The sequence below is a fragment of the Vulpes lagopus genome, chromosome 18, assembly GCF_018345385.1.
Source record: "Vulpes lagopus strain Blue_001 chromosome 18, ASM1834538v1, whole genome shotgun sequence".
Lineage (NCBI taxonomy): Eukaryota > Metazoa > Chordata > Mammalia > Carnivora > Canidae > Vulpes > Vulpes lagopus.
In genome coordinates, this window is record NC_054841.1 from 31,025,164 (window position 1) to 31,046,103 (window position 20,940).

At 52.1% G+C, this 20,940-nt stretch overlaps 1 protein-coding gene across 3 annotated transcripts in view; it reads right to left on the bottom strand.

Annotated features, from left to right (window-relative positions):
* RASSF2 (Ras association domain family member 2) overlaps positions 1 to 18,566 on the bottom strand; it is a 43,694-nt gene extending 25,128 nt beyond the window's left edge. Inside the window, exons 1-2 of one of the 3 annotated variants that reach the window (XM_041733298.1) lie at positions 18,506 to 18,566; positions 17,285 to 17,346 (exon numbers count right to left, since the gene is read on the bottom strand). The gene's annotated coding sequence lies outside the window, so the exon portion shown is untranslated. Of the gene's footprint in view, positions 1 to 17,284; positions 17,347 to 18,128; positions 18,235 to 18,273; positions 18,408 to 18,505 lie in introns of those variants that run through there. The other 2 variants (XM_041733299.1, XM_041733300.1) reach the window with 2 other exon arrangements.
* Positions 18,567 to 20,940: the final 2,374 nt, after the last annotated feature.

Below are 20,940 nucleotides of genomic sequence, written 5' to 3' on the forward strand. Positions count from 1 at the left end.
GAGCTGGAAAAGTGCAGGGCAGAGTAGTCAAGCTGGAAGAAGCATGCACCCCAGAGCTGTGCAAGATGCGGCGGGGCCCTTCTGGGACCTTGACCACGTCGAGGAGTTTGAGGTACCACGGGAGGTGTGGTAGGCTGAATAAAGGTCCCAAAGATACTAGGGTCCTACGCCTGGAGTCTGAGTGTTACCTTATATGGTACAGGGCCCCCTTGGGTGTGATTAAATTGAGGTCCTTGAAATGGAGAGATGATCCTAGGTTACCTGGGCGGGCCCGAAATGTAATTACAAGTGTCCTTGTAAGAGAGGCAGAGGGAGCTTCTGGCACACTGACCCCAGCTGAGGGGCGCGGGGGGTACCATGCTGGATGGGGATGCAGAGAGGGGCCATGAGCTAAGGAACAAGGCTCGCCTGGTCAGAAGGGCAAGCAAATGATTTTCCCCTCAAGGCCCTCCTGACACCAGGGTTTGGGCCCCAGGAAACCAACCGACATCAGACCTCTGGCCTCCAGAATGTGAGAATCCATTTGTTGTTTTAAACCACCCTGTCTAGCATCACTTTTACAGTGGCCACACGGAAACAAGAGGAGAGTGTGACCGCACTTGAACTTCAGACCGGTTGCCCCATCCTGCCTACTTTGAGAAAGGATTGTGGAAGAGAACAGAGGCAGGCAGGGGCCTGACCCAGGGAGGGGGCGATGGGGCAGAATCACATGTCTGCAGGGTTTAAAGAGATGGAGGGAAAAGTTGTGATGCACCAATAAAAAGGTTTGGGAAAGGGCCTGCTGCCAGGTTCGCTGTGGGGTTAGAAGCAGAGTCCAGGATGCTGCCCAGGCTGCTGCCGGCGAGGACAGCGACACGGGAGTAGTGCCACGTTCACACGTGCCAAGTTGAGGAACATGGGCTGGCTTTGAGACATGCCCATGGAACCCTCTGGTGCAGATGACAACAAGCTCAGCCAGGTCTGTGGCCCAGGAAGGTGACAGCATGGAGCTCCCAGCGAGGGAGGTAGGACAGCATAGAGGGCTGAGGGAGCAGGGCTCTCATGCGTCCAGTAGGTCCGTGATGGGCAGAGGAATAAAAGTCCCTGGAAGAGGAGGGAGACACGCTGCCCTGGAAGCCAAGAGAATAAGGTGCCTTGAAAAGGAGGCTGGTCAACAGAGCCAGGAGCTGGTGGTAGGAGCCCAAGGAAGAAAACCCGGAGCAACCTGTGAGCAGTCATGGGGGAACCTCAGCCAATTCAATTCCACAGCCTGGCTGGTGCAGAAATCAGATTAGCAGTGCCTGGCCTATGTCCGTCCATCTACCCATCCGTCCTTCCATCCCTGCTCCCATCCCCCAAGAATCACATCACTTTTATTCATAATCTTCCATCTCCTTCTTTTCCTTCTAATTCTGCAGCTAATCTTCTAATTCACAGATCAGATTTTCTGCAGGACTCTCTCTTTTGTTCACTGCCTCCATCGTAAGCTATAATTTAGTAATTTTGTTTTGCATCTGAAAGCAGTCTGTCCTGTTCTTAAGACAATTCCCTTTGATAGCACGCCCTCTTAAATCTACTGAGCATGCCAATTAGAGAATTTAAGTCTTCTCTACAGTTATTAAAACTAGTTGGTACTTGAGAAAAAATAGGCAAATCAATGAAACAATATGGTATACAGAAATAGACCCAAATATATTTGGGAACATAGAATGTGGGGTGCATTTCTAAATAGTAAGAGAAAGACAGATTAATTTTTAAAATGTTGCTGAAGGGACACCTGGGTAGCTCAGTGGTTGAGCTCTGCCTTTGGCTCAGGTCATGATCCTGGAGTCCCGGGATCGAGTCCTGCATCAGGCTCCCTGAAAGGAGCCTGCTTCTCCCTCTGCCTGTGTCTCTGCCTCTCTCTCTCTCTCTCTCTCTCTCTCAGGAATAAATAAATAAAATCTTATTTTAAATGTTGTTGGACAAATGAATGGCCTTTGGAAAGGGGAAGCTGGGGAAGCTAGGTCCCTTACTCCTTCCACCAAAAAATATCATAGATGAATAAAAAATTTAAACATTAAAACATAAAATGCTTGAAGGAAACACAGGATATATATAACTTGAAGTGGGAAAAATTTTCCTATCAAAGACCCAAAATCCAGAATGCACAATTGAAAACAAAAAAAAAAAAAAAAAAAAGAAATGGAACCAATCTATAAAAATTTCCAACTTCTGTTTAGAAAAAAAAGTTTTCCCTATCCAAAGTCAAAAGTCAATGACTTTTGGGAGAAATGTGTTTTGGGAGAAATGTGTTTTGGGAGAAAACATTTATAGTATATATGACAAAGGGCTAAGGCCACTAATTTGTAAAAAAAAATTTTTTTTTAAGATTTTATTTACTTATTCATGATAGAGAGGGAGAGAGAGAGAGGCAGAGACACAGGCAGGGGGAGAAGCAGGCTCCATGCCAGGAGCCTGATGTGGGACTCGATCTCGGGACTCCAGGATCACACCCTGGGCCAAAGGCAGGCACCAAACCGCTGAGTCACCTAGGGATCCCCTAATTTGTAAAATTAATAAATCCCTAAGAAAAAGATTCTAGACCCAATAGGAAATTGGGCAAAGAATATGAACAGTTAATTCACAGAAAAATAAATACAAATAGTTAATAGACTTATGAAAAGATGTCCAACCTCCTTAATCACTTTTTTTTTCCTTGCCAGATTGGTATAACTCAAGTAGTCTGATGACCCAAACGTGAGGATCCTCCAAGGTTCCATCGCTACCTGTCGGGTGATCTTAGCAAGGCCATCACTATGTATCAGACCTACTGGCTCATGTTGCCCAATCTTTATCTCCAACCTGAACTTCTCCCCACTTTTTTTCTTACTTTTTCAAATCTTGAGTTAGGAGTCTTAGGAAAAATACTTAAAGCCTACCACATTGTTGAATTAAAACTATAGGTAACTGATTCTAGGACCCAATCCCTTCTTTGTCTGTCTCAAGGAAAACATCTGCATCTCTCTTCAGAAATTTTCCAACCAGCACCACAAATCACGGGCTACTTCCAATCAGTTGGGGTTTGGGGGGTGGGGTACAATTGGGCGGCGGGGGGCAGGGGAACCAGCTAAATGGACATTCACTTTAAGGCAAACACAGCAGCAAAGCTAACAAAGGGCCGGAAATTTAGAGTTCAGTCTGATATTCCTTAAACAGAGTATTGTTCCTCACATAAGGAAGGGTCAGAGGAAGATGGTTGATGGGGCCGGAATGTACATTCCGTGGGACACTTCCTCCCAGGGCGCCTGCCAAAATCTGCAGCCTTGGAGTGAGGGATTTGTTCAGATGGCTGGTTCCAACTCTTCTGCCTTCTCTGATATTATCAAGAATTTATGGAGGAGGGCAGCCCGGGTGGCTCAGCGGTTTAGCACCGCCTTCAGCCCAGGGCGTGATCCTGGAGACCCGGGATCGAGTCCCACCTCGGGCTCCTGCATGGAGCCTGCTTCTCCCTCTGCCTCTGTCTCTGCCTCTGTGTGTGTGTGTGTGTGTCTCTCATGAATAAATAAAATCTTAAAAAAAAAAAAAAAGAATCTATGGAGGACTCCGAGACTCCAAAATGCCTTGTGAGAATCATTTACAAGCAACGCTTCCACGGTGCCTTGAGAACACCGAAAGTGGTACCAACTCTTTAAGGAAGAGAGAGCAGGTGGGGCTTCCCTTGTGGGCCAGCATCTCAGACACAGAACTGAAACAGCTCACAGCTCCCCACTCAAAAAGAAGGGAGAGAAAGGGACCCAAATGAAAGGATGACTTTGACACGAGACACACATTTTATAGAAAAATAACTATTAATTATTCATAAAAAATAATTTTTAACGTGGAGCTGCTTTTTGAAAGCCTGTATCATATTTAAACCTTCCTACCCCATAGGAACACAGTCCTTCACCCCTCAAGAATTCTAAATCAGTACAACTTTCCTGTAGAAAAAGACTTTGAGAGGCAAAATATATATGGAAGCATGTCTGCTAAAATGTCTGGAGATGTGTGTGTCATTGGGCTTGCCAGGTTGGGACATGGGCCTCCCAGGCCTCAGTCACGTTGGAGACCCACTGGGGCCACCAGCTAGTCAGTCTTTCCTTCTGGCACTGACTTCATGCCTTGGCAGAATGTTCAAGGCTCTCCTTGGCTCCATCAAATGCCTGGGCAGTACCATGTGCCTTGCTAGTGGAACCTAGTGTGTTTCACGGGAAGACCCCTCCATTACTTCCTGCTTGTACAACCTTCCCTAAGATCCAAGACAACGTTTTGACAATGGGAAGGTTCCTAAAAGTCATTGGAGGTGATGACATCCCAGCCACAGAGAACTTTCTGGGCCTGCTTTTCAAGCTCTGTGAGTACACCTGTGCTCCTCTACAGACCCAAGCAAACTCACATGCTCCCTAGACCCTTATCCAAAACTTAGCCACCCCTTCAAAGTATCCCCGCTGCCCCTGGGCAGTGTCAGGGGACAGGTGCTCACACTCAGCCTGTCCTTCACAGCACTTAGCACCACGCAGAAACCATCCCTCTGGTGTTTCTTTCACCTCCTGGGCCTGGAGCGTCCCCTTTCTGGACCCCAGCCCCCAGCCTGTGCCTCTCTCCTATGAATCTTCCCATTATCACTACATTCTCAAGGGAGGGAGTGGATTACTGATGTCTCAGGCAAGAGGATTCCTAGAAGCAGGCCCTAAACAAGGATTTTTGGGGACACCTGAGTTACTGAGGAAGCATCTCCAAGAGAAATGTGTAAGCAAGTGAGGGAAGCAGGACGGTGCTCAGTGAGCAGGGTTCTGTGGGAGTCCAGCCATAGCCTGATCCTGGGGGGCTCTGCGGTGGGGGTAACTCCACAGAGTCGTCCCCGCTTCAGACAGGCTGGCCTGCCTCTGTACCCCCATCTAGGCTGTCTGGGGCTGAGAGCTGCCCTGGGGGAGGTGGGAGTTGAATTTCCCAGGCGTTGTCCCACGGAGACCCTTCTCTGGACTCAGGAGCAACTAAGCAGGGACACCTGGGTGGCTCAGTGGTTGAGCATCTGCCTTTGGCTCAGGGCGTGATCCCAAGCTCCTGGGATCAAGTCCGGCATCAGGCTCCCCACAGGGAGCCTGCTCCTCCCTCTGCCGATGTCTCTGCCTCTCTCTGTGTGTCTCTGATGAGTAAATAAATAAAATCTTAAAAAAAAAAAAAGATTCACAAGCAATCCACTTTCTCCCACCCACCCTCCAGCGAGGAGAAGCAGCTGTGCCAGAGCCCTGGCCCAATCAGAGCCCTGCAGCTGTGGCATGAAGGGACCCCTCCCTCTTCCCTTCCACAGACCCTCTCCCTCTCAGTGTCTCCAGCAATCCCCCCCAAGAATAAATGAGGGGCCACGCAAGCCCTTGGAAGTCACCAGGCTGGCTTCCGGGGAGGAAGGCAAATATTAGGCACTCTAGAAGTTCAAGGAGGTGGGAGGTGGCATTCAAAGCTCCCTTCAAAGAGGACAAAATCTCCTATGTTCTGGGCTTTGGGCTCCTCCAAACTCCAGTGCCCTCCTCCCTTTCTGTGTGCCTGGAGAGCACCCCAAGGTACATGTGGCCTCAGCAGCCCTGGGATGCCGGCTATTCCCTACAGTTCCTGTTCCAGCCTGCAGGGCCGAGGCTCTCATCTTATGAATCAACTGGTAAGTCCCCAGAGGGAGAAGGGCAAACACAGGACAGAAAGGTTGGCAACACCCTGGCAGGAAAGTCCAGAGGACACCAAGAACCCCACTTTGTTTCACGGTCTACACGGTCTTCCTGGTGGCCCAGCGGGAGCCAGGCTTGACCTCGGCAACAGGGGTGGGATGGGAAGGTTCAGGGGCAACAGCCAGTTGACAGGACCCAGGCAGCCCCAGTCCCTAAGTTCAGTTAGGAAAACAAAGCAGGTTCAGGGAAGGGAGGCTTTCCACAAATTCCCAGAGGGGCAAACCCCACAGAGCCACCCTCTGACCAATGGGAGAGACATGCAGTCTGCAAGGCCTCAGCAGAAACCAGAGCGGGAAGGAGAAGCAGCTGGCCTCAAGACACCCAACAGCTCAGAGGTTCTAATTCTAGATGCTCATCAGACTCTCCCTGGGTGAGGACGGGTGGGGGAGGAGGAGGGTGAGAGGGGTTGGTTTAAGATTCCTGATGTCCAAACTGCAACCCCTGCCCCTTACATCAGACTCTCTGAAAGGGGCCCAGGCAGGAGCATTTTTATGGCCTTCCCAGGTGGTGCCAAAATACAATCAGAGCTGAGAAGGACCTAGAGATCTGATAGGGATTCATCTCGTAACTCAGGTGACTGAGTAACTCAGGTGCCCTCAAATTCATCTCAAAGCAGCCTTTCAGGGATGGAAGGAATAGAATTTTCTTTCTTTTTTTTTTAATATTTTATTTATTTATTCATGAGAGACAGAGAGAGATTGAGGCAGAGACAGAGGCAGAGGCAGAGGGAGAAGCAGGCTCCATGCAGGGAGCCGGATGCGGGACCCGATCCTGGGACTCCAGGATCATACCCTGGGCTGAAGGCAGCCCTAAACCACTAAGCCACCTGGGCTGCCCGGAATAGAATTTTCTAAAAGCAAACTGAGCCGGGTCTTCAGCAACCCCCTCCACAATACTAATATTTTAAAGGGGTGAGAGGGCAGTGGAGAGCATCCCAAAGGGTCAGTGAATGCAAGGACAGAGCTAGCTGATGCAAAGGGCCTCCATCATGCAAACCAGGACACAACCACGCCACAGAAGCCAGGAAGCCAGCCCAGGGCCCCAGAAACAAAGGAAATGCTCACTGGAGGCCCACAGCTTCCCCTTTTGGGGCCTGTCCCCACTTCTTCTCTGAATCCTGCTCTGCCACTGCTGTCAGTGTTGGGGGGGGGGGAGGCACGGAATAATCTGGAGCTCCTGGGTTGGAGTAGAAAGTTATCCTATACAGTGCTTCATACTATAGTGCTAAAGACTACCTCATCAGGTCTCCTGAGGGACTCTGCTTTGTAACCAAGCAGTGACAGAGAAGATAGGGCTGACCCCTGTGTACTTCAGCCCCTTGGTATAGGGGCAGGAAGGAGCGTCGATGGCAAACAGGAAACCCCAGCCCTATTGCGCCACACGAGGAAGGAGACTAGAGCTGTGGCCTGGGACCCTGCCAAGTTCTAGAGATTACCAGAGATACCACCTCCTGGTTCCTGAACCTAAACCTGTCCCAGACATGGGCAAAATTCAGGCTGCCCGGAAAGGAAATGGCACACTTTACCTTCCACCTTTATTCAATAAAAGGTCTGCTGGTTGGCAAGGCCCAGGTCCTCTGTGGGACCTGTTCACCTCACTGATCCTCCCTTTCCTGAATGTACCTCCTCTGACCCCCAGTGACCCAGCCACACAGCTCCCCCAGTCACTCCACTCAGAAAGCATCTGGCACCAAACACCACCAAAAGGGGAGCTAAGGTCAAGTGTCCTGAGTGTATGCTGTTCTTTCTCAGCTTTACATTTAACTGTGAATAAAAGGCTTTGCTAATCCCCACCCAAAAAGCATGCTAAGCATCAGGAAAGGGGGAGTGGAACCTCTTACTTGGTAAGAGGTTGGCAGGTGGAAAAGAGCATAGCTCGGGGATCCCTGGGTGGCTCAGGCGGTTTAGCACCTGCCTTCAGCCCAGGGCGTGATCCTGGAGTCCCAGGATCGAGTTCTGCATCGGGCTCCCTTCTGGAGCCTGCTTCTCCCTCTGCCTGTGTCTCTGCCTCTGTGCGTGTGTGTGTGTGTGTGTGTGTCTCTCATGAATAAATAAATAAAATATTTTTAAAAAATGAAAGAGCATAGCTCAAGAGAACTAGCAGAAGTCTAGTCTCAGGAGGCACTTTGACACCTGTTGCCCCCACAAACCAGGAACAGAGCAATCACAAAATTATTACTGTGCTAATAATAAAACACCGGAAGTGAATAACAGCTACCACAAATGAGAGTTTACTGTGGGCGACCTAATATCTGCTTTGGCTTATTTACAACAAACCTATGGAGAAACCTTAATATCCCCATTTTTGCAGATGAAGCAAATGAGGCACAAGCAAGCCAAAGAACTGTCCCAAAATACACAGTCTGGAGCAGGTGGTGCTGGGGTCAAACCTGGGACCCTGCGAATCCTTGCAAAGCAGAACCCTCTGCTTTGAAGGGGGAAAAAAGAGTTTTAATGGGGCACCTGGGTGGCTCAGAAGCTGAGCATCTGCTTTCTGTTCAGGTCATGATCCCGGGGTCCTGAGATCGAGTCCCACATCAGGCTCCCCGCAGGAAGACTGCTTCTCCCTCTGCCTATGTCTCTGTGTCTCTCATGAATAAATAAATAAAATCTTTAAAAAAAAAAAAAAGTTTTCAGCTAAAACTCAACTGACCCAGCCATATGCTAGAGGAGTGGTTCTCATACTGGAGTCCAGAAGCCCCTGGAGGGCTCATTAGGTACATATTCCTTCCCCCCCCCCCCAACCGCCCCCTCCCCCAGCTTCTGATTCATCCTTTTGGATGAGGGCTGAGGATGTGCATTCCTAACAAGCAAGCTCCCAAGTGAGGCTGGCAGTGCCAGTAACCAGGCTCTAGAAGCTTTTCTTTGTCCCTTACAAGAAAGAACCCATGGGGAATGCTTTATCTTCACCATTTGACAGATGAGGAAACAGAAGGTCCCAGAGGTTAGGCAACTTGTCCCAGGTCACAGAGCCGACATGAAGCCCACTGCCCTGTCTGTGGTGCCCTGGCCAAGCACTGGATATGGGGGACCCTGAGCAGGGCAGGCAGGAACAGGCAGGCTTCGGCTGCCAGCCCCAGCGGGCCCTGGGGAGTCTGGGGAAGGAAGGCAAGTGAGTGAATGGCTGCACGGACAGGATGTCCATAGAGCAGACCCTGCAGGGGCCAGGGATAGAGACTCTGGCCATGGACCCAGGCACTTGCAATGTCACCGTGCCACACACCACAAGTCATATCTACCCTCTGTCCAAAGAATGAGCTACCCACCCCTCACGCTCAGTGGTCCCACAGACCACCTGCTCCCCCAACCCAGAAAAAGCCTGGGGCCTGACTGATGACAGGCACGAGGCCCCTGCTGACACCCATCCCAGGAGGCAGCCCCTGCCTGGACCATCCAGATGCGGAGCCGAGATTCCAGCCACGCCAGGCTCCCTGCAGGCAGCTTGATCTGACAAGCCCTGGCTCTTCCACTGCCAAACTGGGACCCTGGCCCGTTCTGCTCAGGCCTTCTGTGCACAGATCTGAGCCCCCAGTATGGCTGGGGCCATTCTGAGGAACTGGTCCTAGGATTCCCGTCAGAAGGGGCATGCCTCCCACTCGCCACCAGCGGGTGGTGGCCAGGTGAGTGACCTGGGAAATCACCACTAGTACTCACCCAATCACTTCACAGGCCCAGATGAGCCACTCCTTGTTTACAGAAAAGTCCCACCAGTGTCCACAAGTTTTTGACCTTCTGGATGGATGTTTAGAAAGAAACCTAAAGGCCCTTAATCTCATATCAGAGAACTAGGGTGTTGGAGCAGGACAAAAAACAATAATAATAAGGCATTAAGGAAGTAAAAACACTCCAGACAGAAAAAGCTCTGTGTGTGTGTGTGTGTGTGTGTGTGTGTGTGTGTGTATCTATGTGTAGAATTTAGACTCTGGCTCAGAGGAACCAGAGGTATAGAAAGCCAATCTTCCAATTCAACAGATCCACCAAGGAAGGCCCTGCCTCCCTATAGCAGCCTCTTCAACACCTTCAACCAGAGAGTTCTTGCCAAGACTACCCCCCCCCCCACCCATGGGCTAAAGTTCAGCAATGTGCAAACTTCTGTATGGCTGAGCTGGCCTGAGGAAGCAGTGGGAAGTAGGTGGAAGCCACAGTGGCACTAGTAAGGCAAACAAGAGGAAGCATTTCTTGACCTGCATCTCTCGAAACCAGGGCTATTTTATAGGTCAGTTTCATGGTCTACCTTGGGAAGGGCAAATTCAGCTTTCCTCCAGCCCAATAATTATGGGATCTAGGTGAAGCCCGATTCCACAGGGAGGGCCCAAGGCCTGTATCAGTGCCTATGCGGTCTGGAGTCAGTCTCAACTCTGCAGGGGACATACTGACCTAGCCAGGCAGGTGAGGGGGGCTGCCTCCAGCTCCCCACTTCCTACAAGCACAGGCTTCTTTCTGGCCACTCTTCCTGTTTACTGAGTGATTTCTCCGAGACTCATCTCTGACCTCACTTCCCCTTCCTCAGGGAACCCCAGCAGCTCTTCCTTTTTTGGTGCTATAGGCTAAGATCGAGCTTTGTGTGCAGAGATCTTGGGGTTTCTGCTCCTGGCTACCTGGGGCCGGGACTGGAAACCCCGAGAGCCAGGTTCACAGGCATCCCCCACCCCCATCCCACCCACCCCTTCCCCACTCCTACTCCCAGCCAAGATGAACAGGTTCCTTGCACTTTAGAAGCAGTCAGGAAGGGAGAGGAAAGGAAGGATCTAGCGTGCACTCAGCCCTCCCCTGGGGCAGCCATTGGGGGGCATCTTACAACCACCCTCCTTTCATTTCCTTAACACCCCATGTGTGGAAGAATTCACCCCCACACAGCAGATCTCAGGCCCTTCCTAGGGGAGGCTGCTCATTTGGGGGTTTCCAGAGCATTTCCAGGAGGCTGAGGGAGTTTTGAACAAAACCACGTCCACACCCTCCTCTGCCTGCCCTGCAACCAGCCGACTGACCCTAAAGAAAAATCAGCCCCATGAAACACAGAACTTCTCAAAATGGGCTTCAAAGGCCATTTCTGTAAAATCTTTGCACTTCGCCGACTGTCTAGAATTAAAAGAGCAGCCTCCCACTGGACAGAGAGAAAACAGGCAGAGCCAGGTAAAGAAACTTCCAGAGTCCAGTGGGCGAGTCCCTCCCACACCTAAATCCTCACACTGACTCGCTGGAGAGGCCCTTCTGGGAGCTCCCCTTCCAAGGAATGTAAAGCTTTTCTCACAGAACAAGGTGTCCCATTGAGAAGCCACTTGATCCACTCCCGTGACGTCAGAGCCACACAACCCGGTCTCCTACTTCTGGGTCCCGAAACTTCCCAACCCCCTTTTACCTCAGACTCAACCTGAAGCATACACACCATCTCCCCTGCCCCCCAGCCCACTGCACCGTGTCCCGGGTAATCTTGTCATGTACACAAGAAAGCGTCCGTTGTCTCAAATGTCTGTTATGATCAACTGTGAGATCCCATCTGGAGCTTCAGGAAGAGGGTGCCAACTACCTCAGGATACCACCCATCTCTCCGGAGCACTTGAGGCCTCATGAACCCCACCAGCTGAAGTCCACCCTGCATGCCAGCCGGGCCACTCTGCCTGTGGACAGAATATTCGGGAGCCATACCCCCGGCCGCCATGGCGAGGATTTAGCAGGCCCAGTTGAGCCCCAGGATCTGGAACACACAAAGGATGCTTGAAATTGAAATACTGAGGATGTTATTCTCAGTCCCTTCAAGAAAGATGGTCTCAACAAGCCACCTCTACGTGATTTGGACCTCACTCACTGCAGGACAGCTCTGAGGTCCAAGGCACGGTGAACCCCAAGCGCTCCCACGCAAACCCACCACAGAAGCCACTGCCTGAGGCCTGGGGCCCAACTGCCAGCAACCAGCAAGCCACCTGCGGTCAGCTCCGAGGCCAGGAGGCGGCATTCGTCAGTGCCTGGTCGCCGGCCTGCCCTGCCAGGCTGACGCGGAGGCCAGACCCCAGCCCCCACCCCAAGTGAGGATGGCAGGGGCGTGAACGGTGGCCGGGACCACGCGGCCCTGCCTGGAATGAAACCACTGGGACCTGGGCAGCCCGGGTGGCTCAGGGGTTCAGCGCCGCCTTCAGCCCAGGGCGTGATCCTGGAGACCTGGGATCCGGTCCCACATCAGGCTCCCTGCATGGAACCTGCTTCTCCCTCTGCCTGTGTCTCTGCCTCTGTCTCTCTCTGTGTATTCTCATGAATAAATAAATAAAATCTTAAAAAAAAAGAAGAAAAGAAACCACTGGGACCAAAACACGCCCACCACTCCATCACAGGGCTTTCTCTTTCTTTCCTTTCTATGACCTAAGTAAAACAAACATTTTTTTTATTTTTAAAATATAGATAAGCAAAAAAATTATTCCAAAAAAAGGACAGTTATCGAAGGATTCCACTTCTATGAGATACCTAAAATAGGCATATTCACACAGACAGTACATGGAATTGAGGTTACCAGAGGCTCGAGGGTCAGGAATGGAAAGTTAATGTCTAACAGGTAGAGTCTTTGTGTGGGATGATGGGAAAGTCCTGGAGACAGTACTAGTGATGGTTGTACAACGCTGTGAGTACACTTAATGTCACTGCTGCGGTCTGAATGATTGTGTCTCCCCAAATTCATATGTTAAAATCCTAACCTGAAATGTGATGGCATTAGAAAGTGGGGTCTTTGGGCATGATTCATGAGGATGGCTCTACCTTCACAAATGGGATTAGTGCCCTTATAAGACACCCCACAGAGGGGCACCTGGGTGGTTCCATGGTTGAACGTCTGCCTGTGGCTCAGGTCATGATCCTGGAGGTGCTGAGATCAAGTCCCACATCCAGCCTGCTTCTCCCTCTGCCTTTGTCTCTGCCTCTCTCTGTGTCTCTCATGAATAAATAAATAAAATCTTAAACCAAACACAAAAACAAAAACAAATAGCACAGTTTGGTAACCTGATTTTGAGAAATATCATGTTTTTCCATGGTAATAGACACACATCTCTACCTTATATTTTTTTGTAGCCCCATGGTAGTCCAGTGTATAGTCCAGTGTATAGCAGGCCTTCCCTGCCACCCAAAAGTGGAGTATTCCTATGAAACTTTTCATGAGCCCAAGTGGCATAAAGCAAAGAAGCAATCACCATTAATTTATATGGGAAAATTTTTGAGCGTTCCCAGATCCAAAAATTAACATGTCTTAGGTTTTTCTGATACCTCAGGATACATCTTGCTAATGGATACACAAAATAAATTGAGATAAAGCACAGATGCCCACAGACACAGTTGTAGCAGCTGGATGCTGCGATGCTGAATGTAGGTCCCGGGGAAGGAGCTTGGTGGGGCCCGCTCTCAGCACTGGGGTGTGTGTGGCCTCTGTAAGAGCTCGCTGCAAAACAAATACTGAACACTATTTTTGCTTTTTGCCTTTTTTTTCCATAAAAATGAAAATCCTCTTCGGATTTCTTTCTGTTAGCAAAACAGGTACAAACGTAGGTCTTTCATAAAAGCCAAGCAGCATAAGGCAAACCACTTTGGAACACTGACGGACACGTGTACCATAATTAACAAGTTTGCTTTTGTTGGGATTTAGCCTCCATTTTGGTTGCTGTTATTATTACAAATAATACTGCAAGGGACATCCCTGTGCACATATTTTTCTGCACTTGTCCAATTATATCCTTAGGATAAGATTTCCTACCGGTGCAATTGCTGAGTCAGGGACTCCCCTGGGAGGACTGTCAACAGAGCCCTTATGAGTAAAATCACAGTGGGGATGTTGAATTTTGTCGTATAAAAGCCTCTTTCAGGCAGCTGGGTGGCTCAGTGGTTGAGCGTCTGTCTTCAGCACAGGTCATGATCCTGGGGTCCTGGGATGGAGTCCCACATCGGGCTCCCCACAGGGAGCCTGCTTATGTCTCTGCCTCTCTCTGTGTGTCTCTCATGAATAAATAAATAAAATCTTTTTTTTTTTTTTAAGTCTCTTTCTCCGCATGGGCTTTTCTTGGCTTTCACCTGGGTGTCTGTGACAAAGCATCGCAGTTCAGGGAAGTAGGGACCATCCCTTCCATAAGAAATCAGTTCCTCCCTCCCCATTGCCCTGGCCTCCTCGGGGGACACACCAGGCCTGTGTCAGGAAGAGAAACCGCTACACAAAGAAGGCAGAAAGTGGCTGGGCTAATAGCTACTAAATTCCCTTTTAGTAGCAGGAAAGACTACAGCAAAATTCCAGGATGGCCCAGGGCTGGGTGCCCTGTGGTGGACAACGTTTAAGTGTGGACATGTGAAAGACTTTCTTTTGTTAAAAGTCTTGTTCCTGAGTAGACGTAAGAAGAATGCAGTAGACTCTTCCTAAAGAGACTCAGTGCTAGAAGGGTCTAGTGGAATCATTCAATCCCTTGCCTTGGAGATGGGAAAACTGAGACCCCAAAAGACTGTAGCATCAACATTTCAATAGTGTCTAAATAAATCCCAGAAGCATCGCACACAGTGATTAGGCTGGCTGTTCAAGGTCAGAGCTTCAACGTACCCCAAATTTTAGATGCCTCATACAGTTCTTATCCTCCTCAGTCTACAAAATCTGGAAATTAAGCTCACTGACGTCACATCCCAGCTCAATCATGGTCAGCTACGTACTGGAGCTGCTCCTACTGGCTCACAAGGGCTGACTAAGCACATCTCTTCCTGACTCAGTGTTCATGGTGCCATGTTGGTAGCTTGAAATCAGCTATGATGGGACTATTTACACTATAGAAATCAATAAGTATCACAAAGCAGGGCTTCCCCCCCAACCCCTGTAGAGCCAGTTGTTCAACATTTATCACTGGTCACAGCCTAGATGCGAAAGCCATGAGCAGGTGAACTCAGTTTTCTCACGTAGCTAAGGACAGCCTCTCTCCAAAGCATTATAACCGGCCATTCATGGGCCATCGCAATACCCACTTCTATCCAATACTCTACGTTACTCTTCTAGAAACAAGCAGTTAATCAAACACTTAGCTGAGTGTCAACTATGGGGAAAGCACCATGCTGGTGAAGTCAGCCCACCCTGCCAAATCACTTTGGGTTGAGATGTCCAAGGATGGCACAAGATCTTTTTTTCAAGTTTTATCAACGGAATGAATAGGAAAAGCCCTCCTAAGTCACTCTGCTCATCCAACGGGAATGAGCCAAGAGCGCTTCCCTGCCCCCTACTTCGGGGGCGTAAGGTTTCCCTTTGATTCAGCCACAGCTGACGTGGGAAGAGTGCTACAGCCTCAAGCTGTCATCCTAAGCAGCGGCATCAACCTGTGATTACAGGCTCCAGAGTCTGCCTGCCACCCCAGGGATGATCAAAAATGACCCACTGGACACCCAGCCGGCCGAGTCTGGAGGGTGCCCCTGTTTACAGTGCCCTGCTTCCCAGTGTCTGCTGCCCTCTCCTCTCCCCTCATCCTCACGAGACACCTCCTCCATGGGAACCCACAAGCAGGCCAAAGAAACAAACCCAGCAATCACAGGCCTGCAGGAGCTTACCCCACCTTAAGGACTTATTTCAAATTCTTCTGGAGATGCAGGGAAGTGTTTAAAGAGGACAGCAGGTCATTAGGGTAAATCGCTGGACCGTATAGTAGAGTGGTGGGAGACACAGGGAAGTGGCAGAAGGGGACCACGGCCCTAGCTTCACAAACGCAGTGGCAGCAGCTCTCAGCAGCTGTGTCTTAAAGACAGAGACTGGACGTCTTGCTCTGTTCCAAGGACTCTGCTGAGACCTGCCCAGCTCCTCAGCCTGGGGGAGAGGGGACATGGGCAAGTCCCAGGCCTCTCAGCAGGATTTTCTGGCAATCTGGTCCTGCCTGTAAACCACCTCTCAGTGAGGGCACTTCCTGCCCCAGGATGGTAGGGAGGACTGAAGGCAATACCCAGGCCAATGTTCTTTTGTGCTTTGGGAGAGCCATCGGCACTCCAGCGGAGGTGCCAGGATGTGCAGTCCTGGGCACCTCTCCAGCCAAGTCTCTTGGCCATTCCTAAGCAGCTCACGCACAGAAGGCAGACACGAAGCTTGGCTCCGGGGCCCCAGGAAATAGACCAAGAAATCAAAGCAAAACTAGTGGGTGACTGAAAGGTCCCGGGTAGGACAGCACAGCTGAGAATAGGAAGGACTGGGGGGGGGGGGATCCCTGGGTGGCTCAGCGGTTTAGCCCCTGCCTTTGGCCCAGGGCGCGATCCTGGAGTCCTGGGATCGAGTCCCACGTCGGGCTCCGGGCATGGAGCCTGCTTCTCCCTCCTCCTGTGTCTCTGCCTCTCTCTCTCTCTCTCTCTCTCTCTCTCTCTCTATGTCTATCAAAAATAAATAAATAAATAAATAAATAAATAAATAAATAAATAAATCTTTAAAAAAAAAAAAAAAAGGAAGGACTGGGGGACTGAAAAAGTGGTGTAGGGCACTGCCCCGCTAGCTGACCTCTAAGCACACACTGGAGAGAGGGCCTGCAGCCCCAGTCAGACGCTGTGCAGAAATGCAGAGGGGTGGGTTCTGGAGCCCGGGGGGCGGGGCAGGAGGAGATGCCCCTCAGGAAGGGGGTGGATGCTGCCCCGGGAGGCACAGGTGCATATGGCTTGGCCCTGTAGTCAGGTGCAAAGGGCACATCCCTTGCCCTGGAGAGGGGCATGCCTCAGTGCCCACCCCCTGCCCCCGTCACCTGGCCTTCTTTCAGCCCCTCCCTGAAGATGCCCTTCATTCTAACTGGATTTCACCAGCACAAAAATGAGGGCAAGGAGCAAGGGATATATCTCAACAGTACCCCAGATAGATTATCCTGTCTCCCATCCCAATACGCCACCCCTGCTCTCCTGTCTTCTGAAGGAGGGGCGGGACTCACCCCTCAGCCTCTCCAGCACGGGGGATCCCCAACTGTGCCAGCCCGCACTCCCAGGTGCCCAGGCGGGCTTCCTCTTCTTCTGCCAGGGCAAGAACCACCTGCCACCCTTCCCCAACAACCCCACCTCTCCAAGCTCAGCCACCATGTGAGGCCCTCTTTTAGCCTGTGAAGGCCCTGGGGACTGCAGCGGCTCACAGGCATCAGGCTGCCAGTTCCAGAGGAGAAAGCACAGCTGGTGCCCACACTCACCACCCCAGTCCAAGGTCTCTGATCCCAAGTGGGCACCTCCCAGGCTGGCTCCACACTCAGTCCCTGGGACACCGCCTTTGGACACAAGCTAAAAACAACAACAATCAAAACCACCTCTCCTCAAACAACCAATACATCTTAGCCGTGAGAAGTTTCTTTAATTCCTCAGACCACCTGCAGAAAAAGTTCTCAGTAAATAAATGTGGATTGATAAGTAAAATAAATCCAGCCCCAGAGTCCTCTTCCAGATGCTCTAGAAAGAAGGCCCCTGGCTCTGAATCCCAGCTGTTTAAAAAGAATCATTGTTTCTAATTCTTTCCTCCCATTGTACCCAGATCAACTGTGACAGGAACAGAGTCCCACTCCAGGATGAATTGTTACTTGGCAGCTCACTGATTCAAACTTTCATTCATTCCGTTCAAGTACTTACTATAAACCTGGCCAGCACTAGTCACGGCCTCTGTCCTCTGGGAGAACCCGGGTTCCGGACACCTGGGAATAAAGTACATGCGGCACTGAGCAGCAGCGCTCTGCTCCTGCTGTCACCGCGTGGCATTAGCCGTGAACAGCCCAGGACAGAGCCCCACAGTAAGATGGGGCCCTCGGTCTCGCGGTCGGGCCACCGCGCCGCTCCGAGCCGTCCCCAGGCTTCTCCCAGCCTAAGAGCTGAACGCAGAGCAGGAGCCCCAAAATGCAGAAGTGGCTGGGTCGCCCGAGGAGCCTGCCCCCTCGGGCGAGAGGGGACGCAGAGCTGACCTCGCGCCAGCTCTGCAGGCACTGGCTCCGGGGCGGGCGGGGAGACAGCACAGGAGGGGAAGTGCCACGAGGACCCGGCGCCCCCGCGCCCCCGCGCCCCCGCGCCCCCGCGCCCCCGCGCGCGTCGGAAGGAGCCTCCCGCGCGCCTCCTGCCCGCGCCGGGGGCTGGAACCCGCCCCTGGGGGACCGTCCGCAGGGCAGAGAGCCGGGGACCGGCGGGGGTCGGGCCCTCCCCAGAGCCGTCCGGGCCTCCCATTCCTGCACCTGCTACCGGGTCCCAGCTCGCCGGGAGCGTCCCGGGAACCCCAGGGATGGGGCGGGGGCGCCTTCCTGTCGCCGCCCTGGGCGCGGAGGGCAGGAGGGACCCCCAGGGGTCGCGGAGGGAAGACGAGCTTGGAGGCACAACTTTCTCCGGCCAGAAGCCGGGAGCGCAGGGGTGGCGGGGTCCGCACGCCCGGGAACCCCCCGCGGCCCGGAGACCAGGGGGGACCGCGGCCGGCGAGGGCTGAGGCGCTGACCTGGACCGGGCCGGGGACACCGCGGGAAAACTTTCGGCGAGGCCGGAGGGAGGGAGGCTGGGGAGAGAGGCCGGCCCGCGCCCGGCACCTTGCGCCCCGCGCCCCGCGCCCCGCGCCCGGCACCTTGCGCCCCCGCGCCCCGCACCTTGCCTGCGTCCCGAGCCCGCGGCATCGCCCGCGGGGTTGGAAAGCGGGTGCCGCGGCGGGGCGGGGGGCGGGGGGGGGCGTGCTCCAGCCCGCGCCCGGGTCAGCCAGCGGCGGGCGCGGCTCAAACCCAGCCCCGCAGCGCAGGCGGCGGCCGCGCGATTGGGGGTCGGGCGCCCCGCCCTCCTCGCCCCCCCTCCCCTCCCGCCCCCCCCGCCTTTATCCGTCCCTACCGCGTCCGCTCGGCGTCTCCCCGGCTTTCTCTAGCTCTCCATCTCTCCCCCGCCCCTCTCCCCGCGCCTTTCTTCCTCCCCTCCCTCCCCCTGGGGGGCGGAGCTTCTCCCCTCCCTCCCAGACAATGCTGGGGCTGCGCGTCCCCTTCTTCCCCTCCTGCGAGTCGGGGCTTCGGCTGCCAGCGCCTCTTCCGGGCTGGAGGGGGGGAGGACGGGGGTGGGGGGGCGAGGGGAGGGGAGGGGAGGAGTGCAGGGGGTACGGAGGATGGTCTGGATCCCCTCACCCCATTCGCCGCTGCCCTCTTCCAGCCGGATGGAGTCTTGGCCCAAGCCCCTGAGCTCGGCCCGCGCTGTGGCGGCCACTCCCGGGGAACAGTCACGCTGCCCCGCGGAGCCCACCTCCAGCGCCCCGGATTCCCCCGGCAGAGGATGCGGGATTCATTTTCTAACACCCTGCCTTATTCCAAAAAGGGTTTGAGCTGAGCAGGGCCCAGGCAAGCCCCCTTCGACAGGCCGGTGGGCAGACTTGACAGTGAGTGAAGGAGGCCAAGTTTCTTTGTCCACTTCTCACCTCTCTCGCATCCATCCCTGGACTCTAGGGGCTCTCAGAGCAGAGGATGCCTTAGAGCATCCCAGGTGCGGGCCCTTTATCTATTTCCTTCCTTTTATCATAACCCCCCCCCACCACCCACCCACCCACACACACACATACACGAGCGCGCCAGCGAGCACACCCGCTCTCACACTCACATGCCTCAACCCTGCAGTGTGAGTCTCCCTGTCTAAAGGGAAGGGAGCCTAATGGTTAATGGGTAGCTAACCCCCAGGGTACAGCCGGCTCTGCTCATCCCTCCTGAAAGCCAAACATTCTTTACTAAATTCATTGTTTGGATCTTGGAATGTGTCTCCCTTAGAAACAATGTTATAAATGGTGATGTGCTTCCCAGTCCAGCCACAAAAGCCTTTGAACCCAAAATGCAGCTGTAGGGTGGTGCTGAAAACTGTGTCAGCTACCCTGGAACAAGAAGGCCACTGATCAGCATTTTCTGTAGGGAAAAAAAAAATTATCTACTTGTACTTTCCCCTTGACCTATAAATACAAAACTCTCCCATTAATATTCTCCCCCCACCCCTCAGCCACTAGTCTGTATTGGTAAGCTTCTCTCCTTTGCAGGTAACATGAACACCATCAGGGGAATGTATTCTGAGGACATGATGTTTCTCTATGACCTGGAGGTCAGAACTGCAGAGAGAGCTCAGTAATAAGCAAATCCAGAGCCTGGAGAGCTTCCAGTAACCCAGGAAGTCTTCTCTGAGAGGCCAGCTCTTCCCTTTCATCTTAGAATGGCCTTCCCTGCACCCTAGACACATGACAAAGGGTGGCCTTTTCCATTGCTGGGTCTTGGAGCTCTCCTTACTGAAGACAGTAGCCTGTTAGAGCTGGAATCCCTTAAAGTCTGTGGGCCAGTCTCCCAAAAGAGCAGCTCCTGGGCCCAGCTCAGGTCAGGTGACCATCCTATGACCAATCAACTTACAAACTGGGCTGCCAGGGACCCTGCCCTTAGGCCTGATTTAAAACTCATTCGGGGCCTGGGGCGCCTGGTTGGTTCAGTGAGTTAAGCATCAGACTTTTGGTTAGGCTGAGGTCATGATCTCAGGGTCCTGGGATCAAGCCCATTTGGCTTCCATGCTCAGTGGAGAGTCTGCTGGAGATTATCTCTCTCCCTCTCTGCACCATCCCCCCCTCCAAAAAAATAAATCTTTAAAAAACACATAAGCCATTCCCCTCTACTTATATTTTTTGTCTTGGTGAATAAATTGATTGATTAGTTCAAGACACCAGAAAACATCTTTCTTTTCATCAATTTCCCCATATGGAAGCCGCAGAAAAGAAAGGAAAGGGTTCTTATCCTTCCAGGGGGTGCAGGGACAATACATCTGTAACAGGTTTAATACTTTGCAAATATTAAACTGATACATGAAAGTCCACCTTCAAACCATGTTTTCTTGCTACCATCCACTCCTGGGGACTGGCCTATGAACTACATGACTCCAGGGAAGCAGCAGGTAAGCATTGTCTAGAACCTGTTCTCCAACAGAAACAGTGTAAGCCGAGGTGCAATTACAGCTGTCTAGCTACATAAAAAATATTTTTTAAAAAATCCTAGTGAAATTAATTTTAATAATATATTTTATTAACTCAATATATTCAAAATATTACCATTTAAACATGCAAACAATATAAAGACACTACTTATGAGTTATGCAGATGTAGGGCCTGGATTTAGCTTTCTGGAGCCACCCACAATTGCTGTGGTGCCAGCAGACAAGATGCCAAAGTTCCACCTGCTCCCGAGGACCACAGGCCTTAGAAGAAAGCTAACTTGTGAGTCCCAGGCTTCCTATAGAGCCTATCTTAGTTTGAGTTCTCTCAA